General features: G+C 41.0%; 1 pseudogene; it reads right to left on the reverse strand.

The window, feature by feature from the left end:
• Nucleotides 1-9,800: 9,800 nt before the first annotated feature.
• LOC122890404 lies at nucleotides 9,801-11,869 on the reverse strand (annotated as a pseudogene).
• Between the last annotated feature and the right edge of the window lie 843 nt (nucleotides 11,870-12,712).

A 12,712-nucleotide genomic window follows, 5' to 3' on the forward strand; every position in this document is an offset into this window, starting at 1 on the left:
CCTTCTACCTTTAGGTCAGGTGTGCACCCCACTTTACCCAGCTTCTCCATCTGAAACTCTTAAGTCTTAAACTTTCTGTGTCTTGAATCTTTCTTTCATCATACTTACTATTCTTTTATTAGTCTGGGCTGAATTCTGCATATTTTCTTCAGTTTTTAATGTGACTTAATAAAATTCTATACCCATTTCTAGGAATTCTTTCGATTCTCTCCCGAATCTTCTTGCTCTTTTTGATTATTTTAAAGTTGTTCCTACTTTTATGGAACGCTCGTAATTCTCACGGATGGTGTGCTTGCAGGCCAGATTTTTTTGCTCTTGGGCTTTCTTCTGGTGTTGTTAATGGTGCCGTGTTTCTTTATATATGTCTTTGAGATTTTATTTCACTATGAAGTGCTCTCACAATACACTTTGAACATTGTATGTGGAAATACTTGGAAGCCTGGGATGTTTTTCTCCAGATCAGGTTGGCATTTGTTTGTGTAGGTACAGTCCAGGCTCAGTAAGCCAAATTTATAGACTTAGTCTGTGTGTGTGCCACTCGGGTGGTGTGAATTCAGGCTGTCATCCTCTGAGAAGACAGGTTTATCGTTATGTGTTCTCAAGGGAATATTTTTCTTCCTTCTGCTCAGGAGAAATATGACAATGGAGGTATTTTCCTTGAAGTCCTTTGTGCCAGAACGGGATTATTTCTAGTTTTCCCTCATCTTTGGGCTTTTTTGGAGTGTGAGAATTATTAAGGGAGGAGAGTCTGATGACTTCTATCATAAAACTCTACAAAGTATATCAAAACTTGTGTTTAAGCTCACTCGGTTCAGAAAAAAATAATTTCAAAACCTACACTCGGGCCCTGGCCTTAGTACTCCTTGTTTTCTTGCCAACATACAGATACATTCAAAGATATTTTTCCTATTATATATAAAAGATGTATTTGTTTTCCAGAAGCATTAGTCTATCAAAATATTCCACCATGTTTATGAAAATGGAAGAGAACATACTTCTTCCAGACACTAATATCAGTTGCATTGTAGCCAAAGGAGCTGTGAGCCAAACCATGACTGACCATCGTTTCTATTTATTGATAATGTGCCCATTATAAACTGACTTTTAGAGTTTCTCAGATAACTCCTATTTTTATGTATTTCCAACTTATTAAAAGAATGTTATATCCACCCATGCTCTTTATCTCCCAATCACTCATCTTCAAAAAAATCAGATGAAAACTAGCCATCCTAAATATACTTGGACAAATTCTAAATTCAAAAACATATATTGTGATGCCCTGGCAAATTTTAGAATATAGATGAATGTTATACTGGGATAAAAATAAAATCCCATCTATATATTTAAATTCTTTAGAAGACTCCTTAGAGGACATTTGTAAAGACTTAATACTTCATAAATCTACAAATTGATGAATACTAGCATTATAGAATTTTTATAGCTATTGATTTCAAGTTACCATTTCTGCTAAGAATGAAGTATTGCTTGTATCTATAATTACATAACATAACAGGTTCATCCACTTTTACTAAGTTTTCACCATGAGTGAACAAAACCTTGTTATTATTTACATATATAATTTATAGTAGGACTTCATTTTTCTGGCAATTACTACTCATAAAGGCCAACTTTCAAGCTGAATAGATTATCATAAAATTCTATTTATTTATTTATTTATTTTCATAAAATTTATGTAAATGTACATCTGGACTGGAAAAGAGATAAAAAATGATAGGAAAATATAATTCACCAAAGCTTTCAGGCTCTGAAGCCAGTGATTACCCTGAGGACATCTGCCCATCTCTAGGAGCTTGGGCATTTTGAGTTTAGCAGGATAAGCACTGAAGACAGGACACAAAACCTAGAGAAACACATGTTTGGATGTCTGAGTAAGCTCCAAAGAAAGCCAGAGCTCTAAAATGCAGCATTCAATAAAATGAAGAGCTAGGAAACAACCACCCCAGCGGCGTCACAGTTAAATAAGGGAAGACTACAGTTTACTGAAGGATCTCAAATGCCCTCACCTCCATTTGCTTTCAAATGGGATGGAAGCTCAGAAATTGCCTGGGTTTGGAATTCTGCTGTACCAGAGTTGTACAAGTTACTCAAACTTTGAGCAAGTTACTTAAACTCTCTATGCTTCAGTTTTCTTATTTGCAACATTAGTGTAATAACAACAAGTCCCGCCTTAGAGGGCTGTGAGATTTAGTCCATTATCATACATGTAAATTACTTAGACTTGTACCTGGCGTAAGGTGAAACAGTGAGTGACAGGTATCTATTACGCTCACCTGGGGCACTGCACTATCTGGGCTAGGAGCACAGGCCACATGGCCTCATGGTCACAGGGACTTCATCTAAGGATGGGCACGGAACCTATGCTGCCGAGTGTATGGGTCAGCTGGGCATGACTCAATCCCCGTGTGGTGGTCGAGGCCTCATGGATCTGAAGAAGAAGATGCTGGAAGCCATGTGCCCATCACTTGCTAGGAGGTGCTCTGCTACACGGAAGAATAGAGCCAACGTAAAAGATGTCCAAGGAAAGAAAAAACTCCCATAGTTTCTGAGGTGCAGCTGCAAGTTTGCCCTCCTTTCGACAACATAAGCGATCTTACCCTTCAAACAGCTCCGCCTCGGTACCTAAACTGTTTCAGATTACTGGGCCATCACTTAGACTATTTAATCCTATATGTGACTGTCACATGCAGCCACATTAAGCAGCATTGAAATATTTTTTCAAGCTGTGATACAGGAATGAGTAATAGGATTTATCTCGACTTCTATTTACCCATTACAGCATTCTTTTAAATACAGAGTTAACAGCAAACATTAGCAAACAATGTGCTAAGATAGCATTTCCTGGTTACATCCCAGGTTTCTGGGTTATCTAAATCTGAAGATATTTTAACCATTAATAAAAGTTCAGAGATAAAATCCTGAAACAAAATTACTAGGCCTTGCATAGTTAGGATTCCTTTCTCCAAGAAGCTTAGTCCATTCTAATGTGGAGCTGGGGGGCCGTTACCACGGGAAAAAAGGTGGTAATCAATAGCTGAGAATATTATGCTATCGCAGTATGTAATAATAACACATGGTAATATGCAATTGTAAAATATATAATTAAGATACATAAATATCACCCATACAGTCACACTATGATTTATTTATAAGTTAGAGGAGATGGTAAAATTCCCTAGACAAAGAACTAGTAGCATATTTGCCATTCAGAAAAATGTGTGTTGAACCAAACATATTTATTTCCCCCAAACATCCACACATCTGTCTCTAACTTACTAATCTGTCGCATCCTCAGTTATTAATACAGGGCACTATCGGATCCCAGGAACTGCATCACCCCTGAGTTTGACAGATGTTCAGTTCCGCGAGCACAAAACGACCCTCCCTCCCTCTCGGCAGGTATGGGCCCTGGGTTCAGGGGCGGCATCCTTCTCGGGTATGGAAGCCGTTACGAAACAGAATTGAGGACAGCCCTGCAGCAATCTCAGTTTCCCCTTGAACAAGGTCAGTTGCTGTTTTTAAATTTAAAACTTGAGGCGATTCAAGTGATATAAAATTCAAATTTGGTTTATAACAAAAATTGTGGTAACATTTTATCAAGTTTTGCAGGACAGGCTCGCATAAATGCACTTTCCCCTTCAAGTTGCTCTCAGCATCACAGAAACTTAGGGGGTTCAACGATTCAGCGTGGGGGCTCACAAGTTCGCGTGTGAGCTCGGTGGGTCAGGCAGTATCGCTGGCCTTCAACCAAGGGAAGGCATCACGGAGGCAGGGACCATACGTAAGGGGCAAGTCGTAGGGAAAGCACCCGAGTTTGGGTCCTGGAGACAGGCAGACCTCCGTTCTAACTCTGCTACTGACCGACAGAACATCTGAGTGATTATTTAAGCTTGGGAGCACCATTTTCCACAACTATATGGTGTGTAATAGCAGCGTCACGTGTGATGACTTGGAATCAAAGGATAAAAACATTTTTAAGCGCCTAACACAATGCCTACTGGATAGGAAGTTCTCGGTTAATGTTAGAATCCAGAAGACCCCGAAATAAACTGGGAAACAATCAGAACAGAAAACAGGAAGAGAAAAGAGGAAGACTGAAACACGGGGGGTATGGTTGGCTACAGAAATTCCCGTGCAAGGTTATTCCTAATCCACTTTAATGCTACGAAAGTCTAAATAAGGAAAAACTGTAATGGAAAATTTGCTGCCCACATCACGTTGACGATTGTCCCTTATTTTGAGGCCATTGACCCTATTACCAGAGACCCACTGCTTTTATTTACAACTTGTATATATTCTCTTCCTTTTAAAGATATCCATCCAAATCCCCAAAGCAAAATCTTTTCCCTGCTGCCTAAAAATAATTACGGAACACGGACAAAGCCCATGGGAACCGGACTCCCTGATGTTCTTTTCACAGCTACAATAGACTCCTGGGCTTGTCTCTTCCTGTGTTTCTTCCTTTGTGGTGTTTTCTGTCAGCTATCCCTCCGGGTGTGACCCAGGGAGGGACAATGCTCCTTGCCGAGGACTGGAAGAACTGGGTTCAACTGAAGCTATGCCTGCCTCGTTGTCTGGTGCATTCATTTTCTCTCCTGATTAGATCTGTGAAAGCTTCCAGCCCCTTCCTGGAGCCATGACTGGGAAGTCAGCATCGGAAATTACTTTCATGAAGCCACTTCAGATTCCGCAATACACAGACATCAGAAATTGATTTAAGGTGTTTAGAGTTAATGTGATATGGTTCGCCCTTTGGAGACACATTTTAAGGGAGACTTTAAAAAAAAAAAAAAAAGCCTCCAGCCCCTCCTTCCTTCTAATTGTCTGCTTTCTAGAATGGAAGCCACAGCAGTAACGAGTTGGCAGGGTGACTGAAATGGAGCAGTAAGGGCAAGCCGTAGCCATCAGCCTGTTCTATTAAACCTCCATACACCAGAGTGAGATACGATTTTTAAACTGTTTGTAGCTGTGTTTGCCAAAAGCTAATTAACAGGATTAAGCAGCAGAGTTACTCTTTTCCCACTGGGCAAACTAAAACAACATTGAGAAAGATACCCCATATCTAATCTTAAATTAGTCTTGTGCTACCATGTTTATGTCTCCATTTTTGAGCGGGTTTAGAATACATCAACAGAGCCAACGCTAGGACACTCCCCAGATTGATAGCAAAATCATGAAAAGGCAAATAACTTCTACTCCGAAAGTCAGCGAGCCGAAGACAGGACACTTCTGAAGGTTAGAACTGTCTTAAGAATACAATTTAAAAAAAAAAAATGTATGGTGAGAAATACGTCAAAATTTAACCAGTGTAACTGGATTCATTATCTTCATTAAAATATTTACTAAGTCGCTTTACTAAGTTGCTGGGGTTTTTTTGTGCTCAAAACATAATTTTTTAAATAATAGACAAATACCACAATATTACATAATGTAAATTCTTACTCTATTTATTCTATTAATTTTCCTTAGCTTTGTTTTGTTCTTTCATGAAAAGATCTGCTGGGAGACTAACAGTGAAAACAATACGGTATGAAAGATATTTGTTGAGAGAAGGGCTAGGGAGCCAGAAGAAACACTTCACATTATTTCCTTCATTTTAGATATTTTAGAACATTACTGCAGTTTAAATTACTATGAAACGTAATCAAGTTCCATCTTTTTATAAAAATTTAACTGTTCATTGGCAGTATTTTTAGGAGTTGTTCTAAGTCTCTTTAGAAGTCACTCTGTTATTTGGAATAAAAAAGACTTTTTTTTTTTTTTAAGATGCCATACACTTAATGTATGGAATTCTTTTTTTTTTTTAAGATTTTATTTATTTATTTGACACAGAGAGAGAGATCACAAGTAGGCAGAGAGGCAGGCAGAAAGAGGAGGAAGCAGGCTCCCCGCTGAGCAGAGAGCCCGATGTGGGGCTCCATCCCAGGACCGATCCCAGGACCCTGAGATCATGACCAGAGCTGAAGGCAGAGGCTTTAACCCACTGACACACCCAGGCTCCCCTCCCCGCCTTTTTTAAAGATTATTTATTTCTTTGTCAGAGAGAGAGAAAGATAGAGCACAAGTAGGGGCAACAGCAGGGAGAGGGAGAAGAAGGCTTCCCGCTGAGTAGGGAGCCCAATACCAGGTTCCATCCCAGGACCCTGGGATCATACCTGAGCCAAAGGCAGACGCTTACATGACTGAGCCACCCAGGTGTCCCTGGAATTCTTAAAGTAGCTCAAATGATAAACTTTCATTTTATTCTATCACTAAGAAACAAGATTAACTTATTATTTTCTGTATATTTTTGCATTTAAAATATTTTCTCTATATTTATTCATTTCTATTTGTTTTCTACCATTCAACATAATAAATAATTAATAATGTACATTATTAATAATTAATAATTAATAATGTACATTCCTCTCAACCTACTATGGCACTATGGACATGTGAGCTGGCAAGGTCTTTGTTGTGGGATTGGGCTATGCACTGTAGGATATCTAGTAGCATTTTGGCCTCTAGCCATCAGAGGCCAGTAGCCCTCTCCAGGGTGTGGCAAATTAAAATGTCTGCAGACATTGCCCAGTGTCCCCTGGAGGAGAAAGGAGCAAAGACATACTTCAGACTTGGATGAGAACCTCAAATTGATATGTATATGTGAGGATAAACAAGATTGAAAAATTCCAGTGTGTCCAAATCATAAGCAATTTAACCTACCAACATTTATGTAAAATTAAATAATTTAAGGAAAAAAGTGGAGAGTATTAAATTAGGTCTAAAAAAATTGTATTAGATATTAACACTTTCATCTGAAATTTAACACAGTATGGAAAATACCGAGTATAGACTATCCAAAAGAATACTGATGTAATTTTATCTCAATTCATACTGAAAAAGTCCAATAAACTCTACATATTAAAGTTGCACCATTTGATAATTTTGGACATATATACACCCATAAAACCATCACCACAATCAAGATATTAAACTTTTCAGTTACACTAGATAGTTTCCTTTGTCCTCCTTGTATCTGTCCCTCCCTCAGCTCCTAATACCAGGCAGTCACTGATCTGGCTCCTGCTACTGTAGGTGAGTTTGAAATTTCTAGAACTTTATATACATGGAATCATAACAATGTATACACTCTGCCTGACCTCTTCCACTCAGAATAATGATTTTGAAATGTATCCATAGGGTCAGGTATATCAATAATCACTTCTTTTTATTGCTGAGTAGGATTCCTTAGTGTGGGTATGTTGTAAATTTTTTTATCCATTCGCCTATCAATAAATATTTGGGTTTTCTCATTTGGGATATTACAATCAAATGTACTACAAACATTTGTATATGAGTCTTTGGACACAAAGTTTTGTTCTCTTGGGTAGATACCTAAGAGTGGAATGGGTAGATCACATGGGAGGCGTCAGCTACATTTTTCAGGAAACTGTCAGTTTTCCAACGTGATTCTACCTTTTCACATTCCCTCCGGCAGTATACGGGCCTTTAGTGGCTCTACATTCTCACCACCATTTCGTATGGTCATAAACTTACAAGAGCTTCAAAAACTCATCATGGACAGTGCTTCACCAGAAGAAATGTTAGAAGAAGTCCTTCCTTCAAAGTGGAAGGAAATCATACCAGATAGGAACGTGGATTTACATAAAGGGATAAAGAGCACCAACTATGGGAGCAGCAGGGGTCAAAAAGGGTTTTTATTTCTTGACCCTATAAATCTCTTTAAAAGATAATAGACTGCTTACAGCCAGAAGAGTAACAATGTGACGAGATAAACAGCACACACAGCAGTAAAATGTGTAACAATAGGGCAAAGCTGGGAAAGAAGAAATGGAAGTATTTTAAGGTTCTTGCCGTGTACACAAAGTAATAGAATAGTATTTGAAGTAGGCCATAATAAAGATGTACAACATAAACCGTAAAGCACCCACGAAAATGACATTATATAGTGTTACAGGAAGCGAGCCAACAAAGGAAAAATAATGGAATTATAAAAGAATCCTTCATTCATACAAAAAAGAAGGAAAAGAGGGAAAAGAAAGGAATCGAGAAAGATGGGACGAGTGGAAACTAAATAGCAAGGTGGTTGATTTAAACCCAAAAGTCCCACCCCCAAATGTCAGAAAAAGAGTAACAGAGCCTCCCTAGATCAGATTTTGACAAGAGCCAAGTAAAAAACTAATCGCTGCTTTTCCAGAGGAGTGCACCTGGCAACTGCATCAGGGAGGGTGCAAGTTCTAAACTCAAAGGAGCTGCTTCTCTTTGCCAGAGGCTACAATCAGCAAAATCATTAATCTCGAAGATTTATAGCTCTAAGGAATCATGAAAATTGTGATGTCCCGAAGGTAGAGAACTTCAGCTGGCTGAATAGCTTCCAAGCCTGTTGGTTTGGAACCTGTTAACGGAGATAATTTCCCTGCTACCCAGCAGAAATGACCATATGGAGTGCCCCATCGGGATACAAACCCTACAGGACTCAGAGTCTGGTCAGTTTTAAGGCTTTCCTTTTGGTGGTGGAAGGCTGAAAACAAACAAACAAGCAAACAAACAAGAAACAGTATTTCCCTGACTTCCAGAGGGACTGAATGTTGCAGATCCAGGCACACAGTCCCAAGAAACTCTATTCATAGAGCAAGCAGGTGAGCTTTTTTGGAGTTTATCAACCATGTCCGTGAGCAAAGGTGTGGTATCTCCGAAGTCAGTGTTACCGTGACTGAGGCTTCTGATCTGCCAACCAGCAGGACAGCTGTCGGTGTATGTAAGACTTGAACAGCACAGTACGGCCGCCGGCATTGTGCTCGGATACTCTCACAGGCGGTGAATGACAAGGGAATGTCTCGTCAACGCTTGTGTACGTGCCACACTCTGATCAAAGGAATCCCCTCTGACACGTGTAGAACAGAGCAGCAAACCCACCGCACATCAGGTGCAGATGTGGAAGCAACGACAGTCCACTCAATAGCCCGGAAGCCCTCACCCACAGTCTCGCTGCTTCCTTTCCCTGTTGTGAACCTTGCCCAGACTTTCTCCATGGACTCTGGGTGTCTCCTTCCCCCATGGAAACAGATGCGGCTGTGACCTGACTCCCTGTCATCAACAAAGCTCTAAAAATGTGGTCCCTTCCCACGGTGACCCAGCATACAACACAGGGTTTTGTATTCCTTGGCCACTTAGTCTTTTAATTGGAGAATTTTATTAATTTTTAATATAATTACTGACACTGACATATTTGATTCATATCTACTCTACCACTCTGTTTTTAATTTAATCTGTCCGTTTTATGTTCCCTTTTCTTTCTTGCCTCTTTCCTGATAAAATATTTCATTATTCCATTTTGTTCTATTAAATTGTTAAACTTACTTTTACCACTCTTCTGGTAATAACCATAATTACATGTAATTTTGACATATTACAACCCCCCCCCCAAAAAAAATCGTGGCATTTACCATTCTTCCTAATTATACTTGAACCTGAAGACATTTTAATTCAATTTACCCCCTCTCAACTTTGGTAAAATCGTTGTCATGGATTTTATTTTATTGTTACTTTTTTAGAAAGTGTTGACTTCTCATTCAGCCTTATTTCCACTTTGTTTGCCTTTGTGGAAGAGCAGTTAAGATCCCTCAGAGGTTGTTCCGACCCATCCGGGGGCCCGAGCAGCGGGAGCGGCAGACCCGAGCGCTACAACGCAGAGGTTGTAGCAGAGGGAACCGCACTGCACACACAGAGGCCCCCGCGCGCCTTCAGTCCAGGCTGCATCTTCAGGGGGGACAGCGGTGAATTCAGGAGCTAGAGCAGTCCGTCCACTCTGAAATTCCTCGTTGGCTGTGACCAACCACAAGGCCACAGCCTTGTGCTTCCTTTCCGATGTCTTCAGGATCTCTGCAGAAGTAGAAATCAAGCATGATTTCCCACGGGGGTTCGCGGGAAAACCGTGCCACGCAGGCGCAGAACATCCCGGGTCGTCCTCTCTGGCATCACACCCAGAGTGAACGTCCTCGTCGTTGCAAAGGATGGCAACGTCCACACGGTGCAGAGGAGAGTCTCCACAGAGTGATGGTAGGCAGAGGTTGAAGCACCTCTGTGACAGGCTGGTGGTCAGCCTTGGGATTGAGAACCCCCAGAAGTCCTGGCTCCCAGAGGTCAGGGAAGGTTCTAGGAGCAGGGCAGCCGGCAATAGGCGTGGTTCCGGGAGCACCAGCAACTTCAGCACAGCTCATCGGCCGGGATTCCTGGGTGACAGGACATTGACACCGGCCAGGTTTTCAAGGGCAACAATGGCACGAGGTGCCAGCAGAAGCTTGCAGCTTCTTTTCAGATTTATGATGTAGATGCCATCCCTTTTACTTTTGTAGATGTACTGTTCCATTTGAAGGTCCAGGTCGGTGCCACCTGAGTAGGTTCCTGCTGTAAGGAATTTGAGGACATCCTCCTGCTGCACTTGCAGGACATCCAGGGCTCCGGATAGTATGAAAGTTTCCCTTTAAGTTACAGCAGCAGTTCACGACGACACTTTCATGGACCCTCCCTGGGTAGTTCAGACAGGTGTGAAGCATTTTAACACCGATTTGTTAACTTAAATTAACAAGACACCACCACTATTGTTTTGTTTACAGTCAATATTCACTCATACTTTCCTGTATATTTTTAAGATGTATATTTTGTAATATTTTATGTATTTATGAAAAGAAAGAACAAGCAGAGGGAGAAGCTGCCTCTCTGCTATGCAGGAAGACTGACAGAGGGTTCCATCCCAAGACCCTGGGATCGTGACCCGAGCCAAGGCAGACACTTAACCAAATGAGCCCCCTGGGCATCCCAGGATGTATTTCATTTTTACTGCATTACTATTTCCCCTGCAAGGATACATTTTCTTCCACCTGAACACCATTCAGTGTTTCTTTTAATGATCTCAGTAAATCCTCTGAAAAACGTGCATTCACTTTGTTTTTGAAGGATCTTTTGCTGATTAATGGGCTCTGGACTGGTAGTTATCTTTCTGCCTCCTATATAATTCTGTTAGCTTACAATTTCTGTCGTTCCTCTTGAGAAGCCAGCTGTGGGTCTTGTTCCTTTGAAGGAAAAGTTTCTTTCCTTCAGATTGCTTAACCATTTTCACCATGCTTGCTCCTCTGTAGTTTCTTTTTTATTATTATTATTAGGATTTGGGGTATGCTCTGCATTTATCTTGCCTGTGTTGCAGAACTTAATCTGCTGTTCAGTGTTCTGTAGAATTCTCTTAAAATATTGCTTCTGCCTTATTTTTAACTTCTCTCCTTTACGGACTCCCATTGCATGTATATTAGACCTTTCCTGTCTCACAAATCTCCTACGACTGTACTATTTTTAATGTTCTTTTTTTCTCTCTGTACTTCATTATTAAATTTTGTACTAACGTGTCAATTTCAGTAATCCTTTCTCTCCCAACCTTCATTATTCAAAGACTGTTTATTTAAAACAGAACAACATTTTGATAAGTTATCTTCACTTCTAGGAGTCTGTTTCTTTCCCTTTAGAGATGGCAATTCCCACCAAAATCTCCATCTTTTCATCTGTTTCTAGGATCGTAATATACTATTCATAATTATTCTGAGGTCCTTGTCAGGCGGTAATGGTTTTTCAATTATGTGTGAACTTGCTTCTATTTCATTTATTTTATTTTTGGTCTTGACAGTGGTCTTGCAGTCTACCAGTTTTTATTAATAACTAATTATTCTGTAGTAAAAGATTGCAGAGGCTTGCTTACGGCCTGATTCATTCCTCCAGATAGTATTTACCTTTCTCCTGCTACGCGAGAACAATGGGGGCTTAACAGGCACTGTTGCCAGTCGTGGCTGCACTGTAGCCCCATTAATGCTTACCATACTTCTAGTATAACCTGGACTCAGCCAAGAGGTCAGGGCCCTCTCCGCGGCTCCCTTCCAGTTTCAGGTCCTAAACTGTAATCATTGTCTTACAAGTCTGTCGATAGCCCTGTCATGCTTTTCACACAACTTTTAACACTTCTGTCCCATATAGCCCAGGATTTGGCAAATATTTCCGGGGGACAATTAACCACATGCTTGGGGCTGCCAAATTTGATCATGCCTCTGCTGGTGCCGCTATCCTCCAGCAGCTTCCTCTGCGGCTCAGAGCTCCGATTCCGCACTGCACCTGCCTCATCAACTCACCCCAGAGTAAAAGCCGATGCAAAAGTTATTTCACCTCTCAAGATTCTGGCTCCTGATTAAAACCTTCCTTGTGCTTCCTCAGGCCTGGTCATAGGCAACTGCAAAGGCTTTCCCTGACAGACCTCAAAGAGGAAAGCTACCCTCCTCACACCAAATTCGGGGCACAGCCCATGCATCGAAAGTCTCTGAAGGGAATTACTGTCAAGGACTCAGGCCCCTCTGCCTGGGTGTTCCCTCACATATTTAAATACCTACCCCAGAGCCTTCATGTTTAGATCTTTTAATCTTGGGCCTTGGGCCAAGATCCCCTTCAGGTATTTGTGCCAAGCTCTCCTTATGGGGAGAGGTGTGGGAAACCAAGACACTTTCCCTCACTATGACTCAGCACCCAGTACTTTCCTGCTCCTGGTGCTTTCCCCTTACCTCACCCCAACCGCCGTGGTCCATAAACTTGGGAGCCTTTTGTTCAGGACTCCTTCAACTGCGGGATAACCCCCACATTGGCACTGATCCACCTGACTTTC

This window comes from Neovison vison, chromosome 11 (assembly GCF_020171115.1).
Source record: "Neovison vison isolate M4711 chromosome 11, ASM_NN_V1, whole genome shotgun sequence".
Classification (NCBI taxonomy): domain Eukaryota; kingdom Metazoa; phylum Chordata; class Mammalia; order Carnivora; family Mustelidae; genus Neogale; species Neogale vison.